The sequence below is a fragment of the Arvicola amphibius genome, chromosome 12 (genome assembly GCF_903992535.2).
Source record: "Arvicola amphibius chromosome 12, mArvAmp1.2, whole genome shotgun sequence".
NCBI classification, from domain to species: domain Eukaryota; kingdom Metazoa; phylum Chordata; class Mammalia; order Rodentia; family Cricetidae; genus Arvicola; species Arvicola amphibius.
The window spans coordinates 103,823,299-103,846,549 of NC_052058.2; positions in this window are offsets into that span (position 1 = coordinate 103,823,299).

Below are 23,251 nucleotides of genomic sequence, written 5' to 3' on the forward strand. Positions count from 1 at the left end.
ATTACAGAGCCCAGTGGGTTTGAGGGGTGGTGGTGCAGTCTACCCATAGGTCTCCCTCCCGTTTACCAGCTGCTGGGAACTGCTCCCTAACAATGGAGATAGATGTTATTTTTCTTTCACAAGGTGGGTGAGCTTTCTCATTACTGTGATGAGAACTAGAGGTGAATGCATTTGGGGATTGGAGAGATGGCTCAGTGGTTAAGAACAGTTGTTGTTCTTTCACAGGATGCTAGTTCAAATCCAAGCACCCATGTAAGGCAGTTTAAAACTGCTTCTAGCTACAACTTCAGGGGATCCCAATACCTTCCTCTCTCCACAGGTGATAGCAGCATACATATGTGATATACATGAATGAAATAAATAATTTCAAAATATGAATGCATTAGAGTTCAAAGAAAATATTCCTTATACTTCCTCATTAGGCTTTATATAAAAGCAATTGCACCATCATCATTGTTCATAGAGGAAGTAACTTTGGAATATGTTCAGAGTCATGTACAAATGGGAAATGAGAAAAAAAAACCCAATAGTTATATCCAGTTACAGATCTCTACTTCAGAAAACAAATGAAATGTCTACAATATTACATACCTATTACATATGTACTGATGAGATAAATGATGTAGGTAGTTAGGCACACACACATATATGTGTATATATATGTATATATATACATATATATCACATAATCTCACTGATTAATTACAATCTTTTTGAAAATATGAAGAAGGGAGAATAAGTTCATCATTATCCCTCCTGGTCTTCATTAGGCTTCCTCCATTCAAATGCAGCATTCTTAAGCTTTATAGCATCTCCAGACCCTTCAGAATTTTTTTGAGATATACTATTTGGCTTATGATGGAGAACCTTTAGTGTGAAGATAATTTAAATATTTGCTTATATATTTGTTAAGAACTTTTTCACAGTCTTTTCAACTGCTTGCCTATGGTAGTTTGTGAGACTAGCCAAAGGAAAAACACAATTCTAGAACTCAATAATCACAGACCTTACTGAGAAAACTGATTACACTAATTAACTCCACACAGTAAACTGATCTCATGAATTATTCAGATGCAGAAAATGGCAAAGACCACCATAATATTTTAACAATAAATGCAGGAGGATAAGTTATAAAATAAGTTTTAAGATCACATTGTGTAGTTAAAAACACAAAGACAGCCTGAAGTTGAAAGTCTAGAAAAACAGGATCTTATTGAGAGTTAGGAATGTGACAATGGGACATATGCTCATTTAAACAAAATGGAAATTTATGTTTTATTCTGAAAATTGGCTTCAGAGAATAAGTTCAACAGAAACATTCTCATAATCATCTGTTATTTCCCTTAAATTATTTCAACTTTTAAAACTAGTAATAGAGCAATTGAGATGGCTCAGAGGGAAAGAGAATTTGTGTACCAAAGTTAAATGCCTGAGTTTTATCCCTGGAACCTCTTGATGGTAGAAGAGAATTCACCCCCAGAAGTTCCCATTTGACCACTATGTACACAGAAGTAAGGGTGATCAACAAAAACAATAACGGAATTTAAGGTACCTACTAAAACATAGTTAATCTATAATTTTATAACATTCAACATAATTTCAAATGTGAGGGGTAAAAGGGTTTGGATGTGAACATTAAAATAATTCACTATTGGTATGTACTTGCACTTCCAAAAGTAACAAAAGAGGCACTTTAATCTAAATGGGATTACTAAATGAAAACATTGCAGTTTCAGAAAACAACAAGACCACCAAATTACAATGTATTTCTATAAATTTAAAAGAGATTTTAAGTAACTTTATATCACTATAAAATTATAAACTTATATATACACATATGTACTTTTTAAGAAGATGCTAATACTCAGTAAAACTGGTGGATTTAAGTGTAATAACTATTATAATAAATTACAGAACTGATGGTATATATAATTCAATATACAATAGTGGTAAATGGAGAATGGAAATGAGTAAATGAAATTATACTCTTGCAAATTTTTTATTTGATTCAGGAAATTATAAAAAATATTTTTGTAAAGAAGAGTAGAATTAAGTTAGTGCCTTTATCTGCAGAGCTATTAAATTCAGTGCAAATTTCTGTTATAATGGAAATTTCTACAAGAAAAGTCCCTTTATTATGATGTAAATTTCCTGTGAACAGAATTCTGGATGAACTCTAATATAGAATTTGACTTAATTGCCTAGAGCCACAATTTTAACTCATGGAATATATGATAAAACCCATTAAATATCATTATAAACTAACAATCTATGTTAGTAAACATAGTTGCTTATAAGATACAGTAGACCATCATAATACCCAGAGAGTCTGGATTATGTATACTATTGTGTTTTCTTTGAATTTTTTGACTGTTACTGAGCTAACTGTAGTGAGACATTTGATTCTTGGGGCTGATAAGTTAAACCAATATAAAGGTATTTTGACTTCAAAATTTGGGTCTAAGGATTTGTTGCTTTGTAAAAGAGTTTCTGCTTTTGTTTTCACAGAAGATAAGAACTGGTGAATTCCTTCCATGCTAATGTAATATAATGGAAAAAGACCCCCCTAAAAGGACTGTGTAAATCCTAAAAATACTTCACCCAACAAAGAGTAGGAAGCAGTTTAGAGAAAACGACACTCAAATTCCAAAAATGATTGTTTGTAGATGTTTGTTTTCCCTTAAAGGGGGATATAATACAGAGATGAATACTTTGCATTGGTGTGGATCTTGATCTATTGATGCAAATTTAAAGCTGATTTGTAATACTTTGTATATGTATTTCTCCTTTTGTATAAGGTATTATATTTGTGCAGCTTATTTAAAACTGTAATGTATAATTAAGAAATATAAATTAATAATTATCTATAATAATCAAACTTTTAATTATGTTAGTTAGGTTTTCTTGATATGCAGGGATATATTTCAGTTAGATAGATATTCTTCAACACTTCCAAGACCTACAGAATATGGCATTTAAAATGTTTTAAGAACTTAGGCTTTTCTCAACAATGAGACAGGTGTGCTTCTGGCAGCACCAATTACATCAGAGAGGTTAAAAGGCATTAAAGTAACTCGTTAATGGAATTTGTGTTCAATGTGACAAGGCTAGGCATTTGGGCAAGAAACTGCTCTTGCCTGAATTGATTTATGGTATGATATATGAAATAAACATGCAGGATCCTCAGAAAAGTGACTGCTGAACTTTCCAAAAGATAATGGTCCTTCAGAGTTCCTGCTTCACAGAAGAAACTGCCAGATATTCTACCAGAAATAGAAGAAAGTAACTGATGATTTTTGCAAGTACAAGGCAGAACAAATTTCCTGCTTTATGGAAAAGTCTGCCAGATATATGGGCCTGTAGGCTGAAGACAGATGCCCCAATGTTACAGTTTACGACTGTCCAAGTAGCAAGATGTCTCTGTCAATTATAAACTTTTCGAAGTTGCTTAAAATGTACTTCCTATTTACTTAAGTAATATTATATCTTTCTGAGGTCTTTGAAGAGTTGAAGACAGATAGTTATAGTTACAGCTTTCCTTAGTTATGACAAAGATAAATTAGATATAAATATTATAACTACAATTCTTGCTTGATACCTGTTTCCTTATATGTAATTTTACTATATTAAAGTTAAAAGTTTACTTTTTATTTAGACAAAAAAGGGAAGATAATGTAGGATTCCCTTCTGTATGCTATAAATATGTTTTATTACCATTGGTTAATAAAGAAGCTGCTTTGGACTATAGCAGGACAGAATATAGCCAGGCTGGAAGAATTACATAGGGAGAGTAGATGGAGTCAGAGAGATGCCATATAGCTACCAAGGAAGCAGACACTAGATTGTTACCAGTAAGCCACAGTCTTGTGCCAACACACAGATGAAGAGAAATGGGCTAATTTAAGATGTAAGAGTTAGTTAATAAGATGACTGAGCTAATAGGCCAAGCAGTGTTGTAATTAAAAAAACACTATTCTATGCTCAATTGTTTTGATATAACAGCTTTTATTTCATATATCCTATCCATCATTTTTTAAGTGTTTTGTATTTTGTATTTTAAAAAATTACTTTTCATTTTACAACTCAACACCAGTTCCCCCTCCCTCCCTTTCTCCTGCCTTCCCTCCCCGCTTCCCATCCCCCATCCACTCCTCAGAGGGGATAAGGCCTTCCTTGGGGTGTCAACAAGATCTGGTATACCAACTTGAGGAAGGATTAAGGTCCTTCCCCACCCCTTATCAAGGCTGAGCAAAGCATCCCACTATAGGAAATGGGCTCCAAACAAACAGTTCATGCACCTTGGATAGGTTCTGGTGCGACTGCTAGGGCTCCTGCCAAACTGATCAAGCCACAACTTTCACCCACATTCAAAGGGTCTAGTAAGGTCCTATGAAGTTTCCCCAGCTATGGGTTCATAGTCCATATGCTTCTACTAGCTCAGGTTAGCCGTCTCTGTGGTCTTCCTGATTATGCTTTTGACCCTCCTTGTTCATATGATCCCTCCTCCCTCTACTCAACTGATCTCCAGGCCCACAGCCCAGTGCTCAGCTGTGGGCCACTGCATCTGTTTCCATCAGTTACTGGATGTAGGTTCTATGATGGCAATTAGGGTAGTCACTAATCTGATTAAAGGGAAAAGCATTTTCAGACACTGTTTCCACTATTGCTATGAGTCTTAGATGGGGTCATACTTGTGTATTCCTGAGAATTTCTCTAACACCAAGATTTTTCATAACTCCATAATTGCTCCCCCTATCAAGATATCTCTTTCATTTTTCTCTCCATTCAATCCCCCTGCAACTGATTCTTCTTGATCACTATGAGAGCAGTTAAGAACATAATCTACCCTTGCAGAGGACACAGGTTGAATTCCCCGCACCCACATGGCAGCTCACAACCATTTATAAATCCAGTCACAGGTAATCCAGTGTTATCTTCTTGTCTTTTCAGGCACCAGACACACAGGTGGCACACAAAAATACATGAAGTTAAAAAAAAAAAAAACCTACACAGATAACAAATAAAAATAAACAAATTTTGAGGCTGGACAGATGTCTCAGAGGTTAAGAGAACTTGTTTTTCTTCCAGAGGATCTGAGTTCAATTCCCAGTACCCACATATGGATCACTTCTACCCATCATTTTTTGTAATGGCTATACAATTGTATATGATTATCAAGACCCAATGAATATAAAGATTTTATGATCTGTTTGATTTATTGTGTTAATTATATATCAGCTTTAAAAATTACAAATTGAGGAACTAGGTAAATAATTCAATTAGTAAAGTTCTTACCTTGAACTTATATGGATCTGGATTTTGATCTTTTGGAAAAGACACAAAAGGAGAAAAATATCTAGGTACAGTGGCATGCACTTGTAACCCCAACACTGGGGAGTTAGAGACAGGACAATACCTGGGGCTGCTCAGCAGCCAGCCTAGAATTTTTGGTGAGTTCCAGTTTTCCCTGAGAACATTGATGCCCTCCTGTGGCCTTCAATGCACACTATTGCACCCACAAATACAACCATGCAAGAGCATGTGCATTCAAGTGCATACATTCATGCACGCACAAGCTCTCTCTCTCTCTCTCTCTCTCTCTCTCTCTCTCTCTCTCTCTCTCTCTCTCTCTCTCTCTCTCTCTCTCGTAAGGTAGGAATCCTGTGGGTACAGACAAGCAGTGGGATGGAGTGGGGAAAAAAAGCAGTTATCTCAAGTGGAACAGAGACATTATGTTCATCCACAGGCAGTCCGAAGCCTGTAAGACTATTTCAAGATGCACATTGTGAGGGAAGATGAGCCTCTGCTTCTCCTAGGATGATATTAGAAGTTAATAAGCTGCATTTCCCACACCTATGCAGGCTCACAAATTGGTTTGCTCTCTATCAGGTCATCCATGTATGTAGTAATCTGTTTTAAATAGGTGTCTTGAATATGGCTGTGATTTACAAAAGAATTGGTGAATAATGGGAGGCTTCTCAGGGGAAACTCCTGAAAATGAAAGACTTAATGCCACCATTTTTGGCTTCTCAGAACCCCCCAAAATATTAAGAACTGACAAATTTCAGAGATATGAAGTGACCTTAAGCATATACATTCTGATATGACTTTGTGGCAGCTAATTCACATGAGCCACACCTCAGAGACTGAGAACAGATGTTTATATGACTGGAGACAGTGTTTCTACATTATCCAATAGCATCTTTCCAGAGAAACTGAAGCTTGCTTGGGATTTCATGTTTCAGGTTTGAGACTGGGAACAGGGGATAAGATTCAGTATGTAAGAATGCTTGCAATTAGGATGAATATTTGAGCTTCAATGCCCAGAAACTGGCTGACAATTGGGGCTGACTGTGAAGCCATTGATAAAGGCACTGGGACTTGTTTCTACTGCCTGTACTGGCTTTTTGGGACCCTAGTCTATTTGGATGCAAAACTTCCTAGGCCTGGATGTATGGGGGAGGGCCTTGTACTTCCCACAGGGCAGAGTTCCTGCCCTCTCTTAAGGAGGGAGGGGAAAGAAGGAGGGGAAGTGGGGGAGCAAGAGGGAAATGGGAAGAGGGAAAGAAGTGTAAATTTTTGAATGGAAAAAAATATAAATAAATAAATAAATAAATAAATAAATACATAAATAAATAAATAAATGAAACCTGGAAAAAAAGTTTGGTGTGGCCATGGATGTCTCTAACAAGACCACCATAGGGAAGGGGCAGATACAGGAAGATTTCTAAGGTTTGTTGGTCATCAGACTGGTTCCAGGCTCAGTGAGAAATGTTATCTACAGCTATAGAGCAGGACGTATAATATCTGCCTGTATCCTCAATGTGTGATGTGCAAGAACTTCACAAACGGACTCCCCCACTCTCTCACACACACATATGGGAGCTAATTAAAAGCTATGTGATGAGGTGGTCAGATGTGAATTAATTGTGTTAAAAGAATAAAGATACATGGTGTTCTGATGCCCAGAAGGGAAAGGGTACAGATGAAAACCAGGAATAAATAGGCTTATATGTTTGCATGCTTAGTACTTAATTGATAAACTGTTTGGGAAGGAGTAATTAGTGTAGCTCTGTTAGAGGTGGTAGGACCTTGCTGGAGGAGGTCTGTCACTGAGAGTAGGCGTTGAGCTTTCAAAAGCCCATGCCAGGTCGAGTCTCCCTCTGTCTCTATTTCTGACTCTCTGTCTCTCCCTCACTCTTGCTCTCTACCTCACCCTCATCTGCAGTCTGTAAATCAGGATGTAAAGTTCTCGGCTGTTTCTCCAGCACCATGCCTGTCTACTTCCCACCATGATGATCATGGAATAACCCTTTAAAACTTCAAGTACCCCTCCCAAGCTAAATACTTGCTTTTAGAAGAATTGTCTTATTGATGGTGTCTCTTCATTGCAACAGAATAGTAACGAGGGAACCCAATAACCCAGTGATATCTCAAAACATACAGTGATGGAATGCCTCCCCACTGCCGGCTTTACCAAGTGATTCTGAAATGTTCTGAAAGGCTTTCCTATTTTGTGCCTATGGGAATTGATCTTAATCCAACTCCTTGCTGACCTGTAACATTGCTACTTTAGTCCCTAGGAATGTGACATATTTATCCCCCCCTTTCCTCTTCTCCTGATTTCTTTACAGGAAAAACGACCATTTTAATAAAAGTCTGAATCCATTGTAGGTATTTTAAGAGAGCATGTCCTTATAGTTGCCCTGGAAGTATTAATTATTTCACTTTTTAGATAAGGAAATTGAGGCTTCAAGAGTTCAAGTGGCTCACACAAAGCCATACAGATTGTTAAAGACAGAACAGAATGAAGAAATAGTCATTCTATTTTTGCATCATTTCTCTCTTTGTCTCATTTTGACTTTGACACAGTTTCTGGAAAACCAAAGAAAGAGAAAGAGCATCCTTCTATGGGCCTTCCCAAAACTAACGCTCACAGTTTATCATTGCCTTCTAATTTCCCCTTGCTGCCTACAATTACTCTCCTTAGTAACTGCATTATTTAAGTGTATTAAATATTTAGGAGTGCAGTATGAGCAATGTCACACAAAATAAAGTTTTATTAGCCACAGGATGCAGGTTCACACATAAATTATGTGTTAAGACAGGTGTACAATGAAGAGAAAGATTACAGCCCCAGGGCTATTAGTCATCTGACTGCACTTCCTTTCTTCACCTCGTTCCTCTCAGGCTGGGATTCGGTCCTGGTGAATTATGTACTGAAAGCCTCAAAGCAAAATGACTTCACTTCTTCTTCTTCCTAGGTGACAATGTCAGGGCTAGTTTGAGTGTGACATCACTGTGTCAGCACCAAAGGATCCATCTTACCCACAAGAAGGAAAGATCAAGAATCTCTTCAGTGCCTCTGTTTTCATGTCAACAGACTGCTCCAATTTCTAGGGTAGGGGAACCTCACTTCTCTGCCAGGTAGCACAATTGGCAAGTAGAAGAGTTAGAACAGAACACTTCCTCTTATTGAGTGTAGTTGGACTCTACTCACTGCCTTCAAGGTTAGAATTTTACTCTTCTGTGTCAGTCATTTCTGGTCGAGCACAAGGTTACCCTTGTCAGAAAGGTAGGCTTGTTGCTGTTTCCTTTGTAACTTCTAGCAGAGACTCTGAATGCCTGTGATAATTCCATTGCACATCCTCCACATGGCTATTTTTATGTGTTGACTGTCAGATAATGCATGGTAAAAAAATATGTGTCTACACCTTCACTCATTTAAAATAAACTTTCAAGTATTTCTGATAAGCCTATGCATACATGTGATACCTATTGATTATACTCACCCTTGGCTCCCCCCTCTCCAATTTCTCCCAGACATAGCCCTCAACTCTGCATCTCCTCCATATTCCATGTTTTCATGACTCACCACGTCCAATTTGTGCTGCCACCACATACTCTTGGCTGGAGTATGGTGAAGCATGTTGAACCTACCAGGAAACACATCCATAAAGCAAATGGAGCCTTCCTTCTGCCCACAACCATTATCTGTCAGTATGAGTCCATGAGCGCATTGGTCCTGTCATGTCCAAAACATACTGTTCTTCTCCAGTCCTCCACCACCTCTGCCTCTTACAGTTTCTCCACTACATCTTCTGCAGTCCTTGAACCTTGGGGTAGGGGATACAGATGGTTTGTTAGTGACTGAGTACTCTACAGATACTTTGTATCTATGTTTTATCTAGAAGACAATCATTGTATTAACTCGTGAACAGTACACAAAGAAAATCTGAAGAGGTCTGAGTGCCGTGCTAATCTGTGAGTATAGAGATAGGAGTTTATAATGCAATTGTCTACACGTCCACTTAGCAAAATAATATGTCCATGCTGAGGGGCATGAACTCCCCAATAACACTAATACATTTTTATTTTAACAATGTGTGTGTGTGTGTGTGTGTGTGTGTGTGTGTAAATTGGTGTGGGGGCACACTTGACCTTGCTTTCATGTGTGGAAGCCAAGTGTTAACAAAGCGTGTCTTCTTCAATCTCTCTGCAACTCCCTTTTTAGTCCATTTTTGAAACTAGAGCTAACTTTTTTTCCTGCTAGTTTTACATGCAAGGTAGTCTCAAATAGTCTCTTGTCTTTGATTATGGGGCATCGGTGTATGGTATGCTTAGGTTCAAAGAAATGTGCAGAACACAAACCTTAATTTTAACAAATGGTTACTGGCAGATGTTTTAGGCTGCATATTATTTTAGCCAAATTAAACATTGTAAAAATAAGATGTTAAATTTTTAATTCTTGCTGAGATGATAATAATGAAATGAAGGCAAAAATCCAGGGAGAGTTTTTTCAAGCAATGGTAGCATGTAGTGTGAATTCTAATTGGTTTTAATAATAAAAACCCAGAGTCAGATAACAGGGTAAATGCTGAAAGGTCAAAGAAGCAAAGGAGTCAGCCACCAAAGAGACATTTTACTTCTATTGAATCCTCCGGTGTAAGGAGGCAAGATTCTGTCTCCACAAATGCTCAGACTGAGTCTTCAGATGGAATGCTTAGCTCCTGTCTCCTCCCACCTTATATTCCTCTCTCCCTGGAGACATATCCCTTCCTGTTTCTAGTTCCCTAGTGCTGAGATTAAAGGCACGTGCCTTCCAAGTACTGGGATTAAAGGCGTGAGCCACCACTGACTGGTTCTGTTTCTCTCTTAGACTGGATCAATCTCATATAGCCCAGGGAGGGGCCTTGAATTTACCAAGATCCATCTGCCTCTGTCTCCTGAGTGTTGGGGCTAAAGGGGTGTGACAACCCTGCCTGGTTGCTATGGCTGCTTAGTGGCTAGCTCTGCACTTTGATCTTCAGGCAAGTTTTATTCATTAGATCACAAACAAAATATCACCACAGTAGCATACAAAGGAGATTTTGTAATAAGGTTTTTTTTTTCTTTTGAATGCTTTATAAATGAACATGTGACTAAATGAGATGAGATCAACCTTCATTCCCAGATGAAAAGAAAACTAACATTGATGAAGGATCTAGGGGAGACAGCCTTCCAAGCTTGAAGGCTGGAGCCTGGGACCACATGGAGAAATCATAATAGCGTGTGCCTGTAATTCTTGCACTGAAGAGGTATAAATACACAGAATCTGGAGCTCACTGTCAACCCACCATAGCCTAGCTGAAAGTTCCAGGTCACATTAGATGAACAAGTTAGAGAGTACCTGAAGGTAACAAAATAGGTTGAGCACTAGCCTTCACACATATGCCTCATGTACATGCACACCTGTGTGCTTACAAACCCACACATATATGAACATGTACATATATACCTGAGCAACACACACACAGAGAGAGAGAGGGGGGGGGTAAACAGAGAGGTGAAATCTTATGGAAATAAAAGAGAATGTGTTGATAACATCTATATCTATGTGATAGACAAGATAATGTCCCCTAATGGTGTCTAGTTCTTCGTCTCTGATTTTTATGAGGAGATGTGATTTTACAAGTCATAAAGAATTTGGCAGAGGAGGCTGAGTTTCTTGGGATTGGAGATGCCCCTGGGCCGCTCAGGTGGGATCAGTCTAATGATTAGAATTCTACAAAGTGGAGACACTTTCAGGGTGGCAGTCAGTAAATGATGTGATTGTGATAAAGTGTAGGCATGGCAGGTTGAGAAGGTGCCACCTGCTGGCATAAAGGTGGAGGGAAGAACCACAAGCCAGGGCATGCTGGCAAGCTCTAGAAGCTGGGGAAGGGAGAAAAATTGCTGTCCTCTGGAATCTGAAGAAAAAACGCTTCTCCACATATGTGAACTTCCCTCAGTGAGGTTTTTAGCAGCATTTAGTCTTGAACACTTTACCATAACAAATGTGTTCCGATTCAAGGCTATTGTTTATTGGCTATCTAACAAAAGCAACCAGAAATGAGCACCTTTAGCTACTCAGTTGGTGGAGTTACAGTGGCAGCAGCATCTTTGTGCCCCATCCTGATTTTTCTTATTTGGTAACTTGTATTATTTCTCTTCTAGAAGGCTATTGTAGCTTGGCAGACCCTCAAAACTATTGAAAATGCTTGAGGTAAACATGCAGCAAAGTTTTATTCTACACTGTACCCCTCTGTCCCTAGAAACACAATCCCTTTGTTAATAAAGATTGCTATGAGCAGATCCCAGTAAGTCCAGGGCAACACTTCTATTTGGGAACTATAGGTTTCATAATCAATCCTTTAATACCATTTGAATGTTTGAAAGCAATTATCTGTGCTCAAAAATGAAACAAAAGCTTTTAGAAATAGTGCATTAAAAATAAGAAAAAAGCCATTTTTTTAATTTTATATATTTAAGAAGTTAAGCTTGTAAAATCTCACATTTTGCACAAAGCACATGATCTTCACTTCTTTTCTTTAAATTTTGTGGATTTTTATTTATTTATTTATTTTGCCCTGGCTCCATGTATAACTTTCTCACATTTCATACTGTATCTTAAAATACTGACATTTAAGAAACTAACTGATCCTTTGGCTAGTGAACAAATGTACATGCCAGAAATCAATGCTCTGGATGCAGAAAGCCACATCTTAGTGCAGCAAAGGTATACAGACGCCTAGCAAACACTGAGTAGTGTTATGTTGTCATATCAAATGTTTTTGTTGTTACTGTGGGAAAAAAACTGACAAAAGAAACTTAGAAAGGAAGGGCTTATTTTGTCTCACTGTTCCAAGTACATTCTTGTGGTTGCGAAGATCATGGTAGAAGGGTAGAAGTCAGAAACAGCTGACCACTTTGCATCTGCAGTCAGGAATAATGAGCCCTGCTGCTTAGCTCACTGTCTCCTTCAAAGCCTTCCAGTTCAGGACTCCTGGACATGGAATGGGACTGCCTTCCAGCTTGGTTAGCCCAATCAAGACAATCATTCAGGTATGCCCAGAGACTGATCTTTGATGGAATTGTGGGTCTTGGCAAGTTGATAATGAACGTAAAAGATCACAGGCTTTTAGTTATAGAGTCCACCATACCAGAGAAGTAGCATCACTGGAAACATGAGGCAGCTGATCAATTGCACACAGTCAAAGGCAGAGAAAGATGAGTACTGGTGCATAGATAGCTCTCTCGACTTGGCCTTTTTACCCATTCTAGTATCCCAGTCCACAGGATGATACCACTCATATACATAGGAGGCCTCCTATCACTGATAGCCACTCTGGAAGCAGATCAACCCGAGTATGTGTCCTAGGTAATTTTTAATCCACCCAGGTTGACAGTGGATCACAGATGTGCTTTTTTTTCTTTAAGTTCATCATGTCTATTTTACACAGCAAATATGGCATTAATCCTGTCGAATACAATGAATAATTAGTTTTTAAGACTCTCTATTTTTCAGGGTTTTATAAATGCTTTCCATGAGTTATATATTGGCTGATTCGGACTGATTGATAGTCAGGTGGACAAAATTTTAGCCATGGTATACATACAGTGAGTCTTTGCAAAGTAAGATGCAGTTGCCTGATTTTTAGAATTTGGATTGGGTTACAGTCTGTTACTGGGACTTGTCTACAATCAGATACTCTAAGCATGGGCAAAGGGAAGAAAAGTACTGTTGTGTGACACTTTCCCTATGACTGGAGACAGACTAAAGTTAAGATGCCACCAAAGTCTAAGTCGGTAAACTAGCAGATTTATTGGGGTAGCTGGTAGAAGTGTGGGTAAGGGTTTCCTGTAGTATCAGGAATGAGTCAAACATAGTCAATCAAAGTCCATCTTAACATGAGTGACAGCTTATGAAAGGTACAACCCTGAAGCTCTCTGCATTACTTTTGGGCAACTTGAGAAGTTTGAAACTGTTCTGAGGCAGTTCAGATGTTCTTGGTTTCATCAGCTGTTTTCCTTGGCTTTTTAAACTTTTGTGAGAAAGGGCCTTATACACATGGCCAGTTTAAGGACCTTCCTGGAACACGTCTTAGTACAATTAGAAATAAGTTAAGAGTCAAGTGTCATTCTTTGTAGAATTTTTGCTGTTGATGATTTGAATGCACATTGTATCATGAATGTATGCAAACACAAGATTATGAGTTTGCTTTTGAAATGGGCCTGGAGACATGTCTCAGTTGGTACAGTATTTGTCTTGCAATTGTGAAGACTTGAGTTTGATCTCCAGCTGATAATTACCCAGGCAGATCATTGGATGCCATTGACCAGTCCACCTAGCATATTGGGTAAACTCCAGGATGATGACAGACCTTGTGTCACCATAATAGAAACAACCATTGAATCAGCTTACCTGAGCTAATGAGAGTTCCCCAACTCCAGCCAGGCAGGGAAGGAACCAGGTTAGGACCAAACTAGATCCTCTGAGTGTGGGTGACAGTTGTATGCCTGGGGCAGACTGTGGAGCCACTGGCAGTGGCACCAGGATTTATCCCTACTGCTTGTACTTGTTTATTGGCATCCATTCTTTTTGGAGGGATACCTTGCTCAGCCTGGATATAGTAGGGAGGCCCTTGTACCTTCCCAAAAGCAATGCCTTTCCGTGATGATGGTGTAAGCTGTGTCTGGTTATTCCTTACACCTCTGTACCAGTCGAGTTAGGGAAAATAGTATTCTATGTCAGGTCCACGAGCCCTGACTCTCATGGCAATACACAGATAGATAGAAATGGGTTGATTTAAATAGACAAGCTAGCTAGAAATATGCTACAGTCATTGGTCAAACTTTTGTAGCTAATAATGTTTCTGTGTGATTATTTGGGTCTGAGTGGTCAGGAAATGAAATAGCAGGCTCATCATACAGTTACTCAGAAATTTTTTATGTTATTCATGGCTATTGTAAAGGGTGATGTTTCTCTGATTTCTTTTTCAGTCCCTTTATCATTTGTATATAGGAGGGTTACATTTTTTTAGTTGATCTTGTATCCTGCTGTATTACTAATGATGGATAGCAGCTGAAAGAGTTACCTGGTAGAAATTTTTGAGTCACCTATGTATAGTATGATATCATCTACAAATAGTGAAAGCTTGATTTATTCCTTTCCAATTTGTTTTCTCCTTGATCTTCTTTTGTTGTCTTATTACTCTAAATAGAACTTTAAGTACTATATTAAACAGATGTAGAGAGAGTGGACAGCCTTGTCTTGTTCCTGATTTTAGTGTAATTACTTTGAATTTCTTTCCTTTTAACTTGATGTTGACTGTTAGTTTACTCTATATTGCTTTTATGATGCTTAGATATGTTACTTGCATTACTAATCTCTCCAAGAACTTCATCATGAAGGCATTATGGATTTTGTGGAATTCTTTTTCAGCATTTAATGAGATGATCATGATTTTCTTTCAGTTTATTTATATGGTGCTTACATTGTTTTTTTTTTTTTTTGTATGTTGAACCATTCCTGCATCTTTGGGATGAAGACAACTTGATTATGATGGATGATTTTTTAATGTGATCTTGGATTTGGTTTGCCAATATTTTATTGAGTATTATGAGTATCTATGTTCATGAGGGAGGCTGGTTTGTAATTTCCTTTTTAAGTTGAGTCTTTGTGTAATTTTTGTATCAGAGTAACTTAAGCCTCATAAAAAAGAGTTTGGTAATGTTCTTTGTGTTTCTATTGTGTTAAATAATTAAGGAGAATAGGTATTAGCTCCTGGAAGATCTGGTAGAATTCTGCAATGAATCCATCTGGCCCTGAGCTTTTCCAGGTTGGGAGACTTTTGATGACAGCTTCTATTTCCTTAGGAGTTATGAATCTACTTAAACTGTTATTCTGGTCTTGATTTAATTCTAGTATGTGATACCTACCCAGAAAACTGCCCATTTCTTTTAGATTTTCCAATTTTGTGAAGTATAGGTTTTCAAAGTATGACCTAATGATTCTCTTGGTTTCTTCAGTGTCTGTTGTTTAATCCTCATGTTCAATTCTGATTTTGTTAATTTGGATATTCTCTCTCTCTCTTCCTTTGGGTTAGCTTGGATAAGTGTTTGTCTATTTTGTTGAGTTTCTCAAAGAAGCAGCTCTGTTTCACTCATTCTTTGTATTGTTTTCTTTATTTCTAATTTATTTATTTCAGTCCTCAGTTTGATCATTGTCCTGTCATCTATTCCTCCTGGATAAATCTGTTTCTTTTGTTCTAGAGCTTTCAGATATGCTACTAAGTTGCTAGTGTGAGATTTCTTCACTTTCTTATATAAGCACATAGTGTTATGAACTTTTCTTTTAGCACTGCCAAGACTGTCCCACAGGTTTGGGTATATTGTACATTCATTTCTAGAAAGTGTTTTATTTCTTTTTTTATTTCTTCCTTGACTCAGTGGTAATTCATTTGAGCACTGCTCAATTTCTATGAGTTTTTAGAATTTCTGCAATTAGTGTTGTTGTTAAATTCTGACTTTACGCCATGGTGATCTGATAAGATATATGAGGTTATTCTGATTTTTTTTATATCTGTAGATATTTGCTTTTTGATAATGAAGTTTCATGAGGTGTTGAGAAAAAAAGGCATATTCTTTTTGTTTTTAGTGAAATTCTCTGTAGATACTCTTTGTGTCCATTTGAACCATAACATCAGTTAGTTCCCTTATTTCTCGGTTTAGTTTCCGTCTGGGAGACCTCTCAATTGGTAGAATTGGGTGTTGAAGTCTCCTACTATTAATGTGTGTACAATTTAAGTTTTAGAAATGTTTCATACACACACACAGAGACACACAGGCACACAGACACACACACACAGACACACACACATACACACACACACACACACACACATACACACACACACACACATATACCCTTGCATTTGGGGCAGAGATGTTGAGACTTGAGACTTCATTTTGTTGGATTTTTTGTGATGAGAATGAATCTAAGCATGTGTAATAAAAACCTAGAGACAAAACTTGGGGTTCAACCCAAAAACCAGAAAAGCAAAACAGCCCAGCCACTAGAGAAGTTTTTGCTCTATCAAGACTTGGCAACCACAAACTAAACAGACTAAACCTCTCTTTCCTCTTATTTTATGTTCCTTTTAGTGCTGGTATTAAAGGTGCATTACTGCGTAGTACTGGATTAAAGTTGTGAAGCACCACCAGCTGGATTTGTTTCTGGACTGATTTTGTGTAGCCCAGGGTAGCCTTAAATTCAAAGAGATCCATCTGCCAGTCTCCCAAATCATGGGATTAAAGGTGTGTGCCACTACTTTCTGACCAGCCTGGTCTACAAGTGCTAGGTCCAGGACAACTAGCACTGTTACAGAGAGACACTCTCTCTCAGAAAAAAAGCAATATACAAAAGTCCAATTAAATGTAAAACATTTAAAACTTGTAGTTGCCTTTAAAAAGTAGAATCAATAATCTACCTTTTTATCTTACCGTTTCTATATTTAACTTTTTTTTTTATTTTCAGAGTAGATTTAGTAATCTACCCTTTTATCCTATCATATCTATATCTCCTTTTTTTGTCTTTTCAGAACAGGAACCTTGAATCTAAACTCCTTTGTTCAGATTTTTTTCCTGACCATTATCCATAACAACTTGTCACCAACACTCTAAACAAAGAACAGCATCTGTAACCCATTTAATGACCAAAAACCACCCTTCCCACCTCTTGGAAATGTAGGCATCATATTCCTAAATTTATTTCCTGCTGTCCAGAGGCAACTGTATGTTTAGGAGATACTAGAAAGAAACATTTTGGGTAATTATTAAGTCCTAGGAGTGGTAGCTGTATTGTTTTTGTCCAGTGTATGCATAATGGGGAAGTGCAAGACTTGTCTCAGGTCCAGGGTAGAGCAGTCTGCTAGCTCTGATCATCTCAGCTGGTCACCTCAAAATTATTCTGAGTCATTTGTATTCCACAGCTGATCCTTAGGTGGTGTTTTTCAGCTTAGTGCTTTTATCATAGTCCTGAAGGAGTTGTCATTGTGGGGCACCATGCTTTTTATGGAGACTTCAAACGTTGCTTTCAGGCATGCTCATGGATCACTACAGAAAACTGATAGAGACTGAAATCCAAAATCATGTACAGGAAGGCAGAAGAAATATTTTTCTAGAATTAATTAGGACTTTATATGAGCATTGATATGCTAAATGTTTAATATATATTATATTATACAAAATAAGGTATGTATAATATATATATATATAATATCTTATAAATCTTATACCTTAAGAAAAGCTGTCAAAGGTTTAGTATAAAACCAAAGGATTCTGAGATTAGAAACAATAAAATAGTCCTTAAATTTTTGCTCTTCTTCTGTCTCATATCGTGGCTGTTCTGACATAAGACAAAGATTTTGAATTTCATTTTAATCAGCCTGCTTGGGTTTAGAAAGGGAGAGAGCCACACTTCAATTTAAAAGCCAGCTTTAATCTGTAATTGGACTGGAACTACAAAAAGAACATTTACATTATACGTCTTTAGAGGATAGCAGAAAGACAAAAAACATTCGGAAAGGTTTATGAAATTTTACCCTGTTAGAAATGTGATATACCAATGATCAATTTACTGTTTTTTTTTTTTTTTTTTTTGAAACATTTTTTTTCTGGATGATTTGTTTTTTCTTCAGATGTCTAATTTGTCCAGTAGTCTTCTGATTCATAAACTGGATGTATTTGTTCTTCTGAAAAGGCAGAAACAAAAGCATTCCCAGACCCTAATTTTGGGAAGATTCTCTTTTGGCAAGTTATATCTGATCAAATGAAAATAACTTTTTATTTTTATAGGTTAGTTCAGATTAAAAGGTCATGATGTTTAAAGAACTATCATCTCTTTTAATTAAGAGGTATCTCTTGTTCAAATTGAATCTTTATTAATTTTGATGGTATCTATTACTTTTCTTCTCCTGTGGAACAAAAGCAAAGCCCCATCCCCAATGTAATTCATGTCTTGATTTCCATTTTGAATTCAGTTTATCTGTGAAGTATGTCAGGTGATTTAATTGTGTAAGTTTCTTTTTTCTACTAGCCAATGTCTCTCTGCATCTGTTGTTCTTTTCTCATTAGCATTTAGAAAATTCATAGTTAGAAGTATCCTTCTCCATCTCTTTTGATTGATTTTTACTTTGAAGTCTATTTTGTTAGGTATTAGGTAGGATAACTATACCCGATGGCTATTTAGGTTCATTTGATTGGAAAATCTTTCCCAACCCTTTACTCTGAGGTAACATCTGTCTTTGAGATTGAGGTATAACTCTTGTATGCAACAGAAAGATGGTTCCTGTTTTCATATTTATTCTGTTCGTATGTGTCTTTTTATAGGTGAATTGAGACAAATTGATATTAAGAGATATTAATGACCAGTAATTGTTAGTATCTGTTAATTTTGGTTTTGTTAGTTGTGATTTTTGAGTTTTTCCCTTCTTTGCAGATCTTAATATTCTTTCTTTATTCTGTATGCTTAGTTTTGATCATTATATGATGAGGGGACTTTTTTGGTCCAGTCTATTTGATGTTCTGTAAGCTTCTGTAGCTGTCATGCATAAGTCCTTTGGGTTGGGAATGTTTTCTTTTTATCATTTTGTTGAATATATCTCCTATGGCTCTGAGCTGGAGTTTTTCTCTTTCTTCTATCCTTATTATTCATAGGTTTGGTCTTTTCATGGTGTCCCAGATTTCCTGAATGTTTTTTTTATAAGAATTTTTTGAGTTTTAGCCAGGCAGTGGTGGTATATGCCTTCAATACCATCACTTGAGAGGCAGAGGTAGGTGGATATCTGTGAGTTCAAGGCCAGCCTGATAATACAGACTGAGTTCCAGGACAGGCTCCAAAGTTAGACAAAGAAACCTTATCTTGAAAAGCTACTACTACTACTACTACTACTACTACTACTACTACTTTAATAATAATAATAATAATAAATTTATTAAATTTAACATTTCCTTTGACCAATGAATCTATTTCCTCTCTCATACCTTTAATGCCTGAAATTTTCTTTTCCATCTCTTATATTCTGTTGGTTATGCTTGCATTTGTAGTTCCTGTTTGTTTATCCAGATTTTTCATTTCCAGAATACCCACAGTTTGTGTTTTCTTTATTGCCTCTATTTCAGTTTTCAAGTATCGAACTGTTTGAACTGTTTGCTTCAACTATTTGATTTTTTTTTTCTTTAAGAAATTTATTGGTTTCATCCAGTTTTTATTTTTCTTTTTCTATATATCTCCAAGGGAATTTTAAATTTTCTCTTTAAGTATCTTTATCATCTTCATAAAATTATATTTAAAGAGATTTTCTTCTGATTCTTCTGGGTGACAATGTTCAGGTCTTCCCTACTGTAGGACTGTGGGTTTCTGGTTTTTTTTTTTTTTTTTTTGCTGCTTTTTATGAGATGTTGAATGTATTTTTGCATTGGCACTTACTCATGTCTTTCTTCAACTTCTGTAGGCAGTGTCTTTGCCTCTTCATTCAGTCCTTGCATAGTCTGTGTCTCAGGGATCCTCTCTTGGACAAATAAGTACAGTTGCTTTCTGTGTCTTAGGGAGCTGCTATTTGTTCACTTTGTCCAGTAACTGTTTGTGTCTGAGGAAACAGTTGAGGTCTCTGGGCATGAGTAGGTTTAGGGGCAGAGTGGGTTTTGTCCCAGGGCTTAGTGCCTAGAGACTGGGCTGTTCAGCTTGGGGGCTGGTCACTCTGAGTGTGATTATTACAGTTCTGGTGTTGCAAAGATATCCTGACTTTTCATGAAGCCAGACTATACTTAGAGTCTTAGTAGGATGACTCTGGAGGGGTAGAGCCACAATAGGACAGCACAGCCCTAGAGGGAAAGGTGTCCTGACTATTAGGAAGCCAGGCTACCTGAAGCTGGAATGCAGTGAGGGGTGGTCTCCCTGTGGGTTACAGCAATTCTGTTCCTCTCCTACAGAGCCTGTACAGCTCAGCTTTGCTCTGTTCCCCTGAGGGAATGTCCTAGCAGAGCTATGCACTTCTCCTGCCTAAGATGTTACTTCTTTTGTTAACATTCTGCTAAAGGGGAAGTCCCTGAAGAAATGTAGCAATCTCCCCTGGCCATGGGGAAAAGTTGTTACTTCCTCTGCTCAGTCTGCTCAGTTTTGATCAATCACCCATAAGGGAACATATCAGCAAGGTTCTTGTATTCTGTTCTTCTGTTTTGTTCAGTCCCACTAAAGGAGCATATCAGCAAGATTTTTCAGCTCAGTCCCTTAAGGAATATCACTGCCAGGTTCTTCTATTTTATGCCACCCAATGAAGATCATCACCCAAGAATCTTTTTACAAAGAGATTCATGTGGGAAGGAGGAGTCCAAGAGAGTGATCACTTCTGCCAGATGATAAAAGACAGCTTCCTACTGGACCAGCAGAAAGACTTATCTAGGGTTTCTTAGGGATAGAGTTTTCCCAGGGAGAAGAGGGATTGATTAATTTTCCCTGATCAGGGATTAGTTAGTTTAGTTGGTCAGAGACAGAGATTGCTCTGATTTCAGGGTCAAACAGATTAGCCTTTTGACTCTAATCTTAGAACCAGAGAGTATTTCTTTCACTGGTTCTAATTCTAAAGACAAAGTGTGCTTCTTTGGCACTGGTTTCAGAGTCAGAGCACATTTCCTTTGTCCTGGGTTCAGGGATACAAGTGTTTCTTTTCCTGTTTCAGGTCTCAGATTCAGGGTTTGGTTCTTTCACTGGCTTAGAGTCAGAATGCTCAGTGATTGACTAGTTTCTTGCTCAGGGATTAATTGGTTCCATTGGTCAGTTGGTTAGTTGAACAGGGACAGAGATGGCTCTGATCTCAGGACCAAACTGTTTCTTTCAGTGGTCATTTTTAGTGTTTTGGCTGTAATCCTAGGGCCTAGGCATATTTCTTTCACTGGCTCTGATTCTAGGGACAAAGTGTGTTTATTTGGCATTTACTTCAGAGACAGGGTGTGTTTCTTTGGTTCTGGGTTAAGGGATAAAGATACTTCTTTCCATGGCTCAAGTCTCAAATACAGGGTGTGTTTCTTTCCCTGGCTCTGGGTTCAAAGTCTGGATACTCAGTGATTGTTTGGTTTCCTATTCCAGTTGACCCTTTTACCGCACACACTCACCACTTGGTTTGCTCTGTGCAGTTGCAGTCTGTGCCTGAGAAAGCACCTGAGGTCACAGGGGATGGGTGGGTCTGGGGCAGAGTGGGACTTGTAGATTATAGGATCTGATTGATGGAGGAGTGTTGAAGTACCCTACTGGCAGGAGGCTTACCAACTGGTTGGCTAATACAGCTGAAAAAAGTTGGGGAGACACTCATGGTTTTGCCCCAGGGTCCAGGGCCTTGAGACTGGGCTATCCAGCAGGGTTGGGGAGTTGGGGGTCAGAAGAACAGTAGGTGGGGGATGGTCACTGACCTCTTGGTACACCCTGTGTTGAAGGTGCGTGGTTGATCGGCAGTTATGATTCACCAGACAAGCTTTAATATATATAATTCAGTTTTAATAAAGGAAAGGAAAGGGAACTTACAAATCCAAGGTTCCAGCGAGGAGGGCAGGAAAACAAAGAGCTGGTGGTCCACAGGCCCGCAAGATTTTATAAGTCAATATTAGCCTAAGGGGGACACACCTAAGAGGGACACGCCTAAGAGGGACACGCCTTTAGACCAGGGGGGACACGCCTTACAAAACAAGGTTTTTGGCTAGGTTTCCCCTTCATCTCCCCCTTTTGTCTAAATAAGACAGAACCAAACCAAATACAACTATATTCAATAGGAACAAATAATAAATATAAAATTACAAACAACAAACAATATTAAGAAGAAACATATAACAAAAGTTTTACTAAGCATTCTATTTCAAGGAGTCTAAATAATGTAGAGGGTAACTACAATTATCTAATCTTCAACCCCATCAAAGATCTGAGAAGGGAAGTAATATTACTTAAGCAACCAGGAAGTACAAACAAGAAACTTCCAAAATGTGCAACAAATGACAGAGACAACTAACAACCTGGGCAGTCACCCAAAGTTTCGTTTTGCAATGTTGAGGCAACCAACTTTGGCTAAGGCCTAACACAACTGACATAACATTTTTCAAAGGCAAGGAACTTTTTGTAGAACTGTCCAACTCTGTCTTGGCAAGATAAGACAATCCTGTTTTTATCCATTTACGGATACTCTGAAACTCTGTCAGTGGTCGAGGTATGGGCTTTTTCTTTGCCTAAAGGCCACTTCTGCCAAGAAGCAGACAAGCTCCCAGTGGAGTGTCTTTGGTGCTCAACATTCTCTCAGGAGTAGAGTGGTGTTGCCAGGAGTGATTGTGTCTCATAAGTACCAAACTCTAGGTTAGATTAAAGGCCATGTTCTACAGCTCTTCAAAGAGGTCGGAGATTATACTATCTATACTAAATATAATTTCTATGTATCTAAAAAACCTGAAAAACAACTGTGCAATAAATGAGGACAATATCCCCAAACGTAAACAATGTCATTATACAAATAATATCAGAGGTAGAAATGTACATTGCAATATGATAAATATCTCAATATAACAATTGTTTTAAACAGAGGTAGAAGCATACTCTCATACAATAGAGGTAGAAGCATACTCACATACAATGTTCAATATACAAGAATCAACACCAATGCAATTTTCTAATAACAATAATTCACAAATACCAATCATCCCATCAAACCAGGTAATCCCCCCCCTTTTTTTTCATAAACACCCTTGAGTCCATATAATACCTCCCCCATCCCCTCAACCCTATACCAACTACTAAATGATGTCCCTAAACCAGAAGGCAAACTCTGTTGGGAGAGGGGGCGTCGTCCTCTAAGATTGCTTCTAGCTGACATGGGGGCGATGTTCTTCTTAGGGGGTCCCATGAAAGCAAATGATG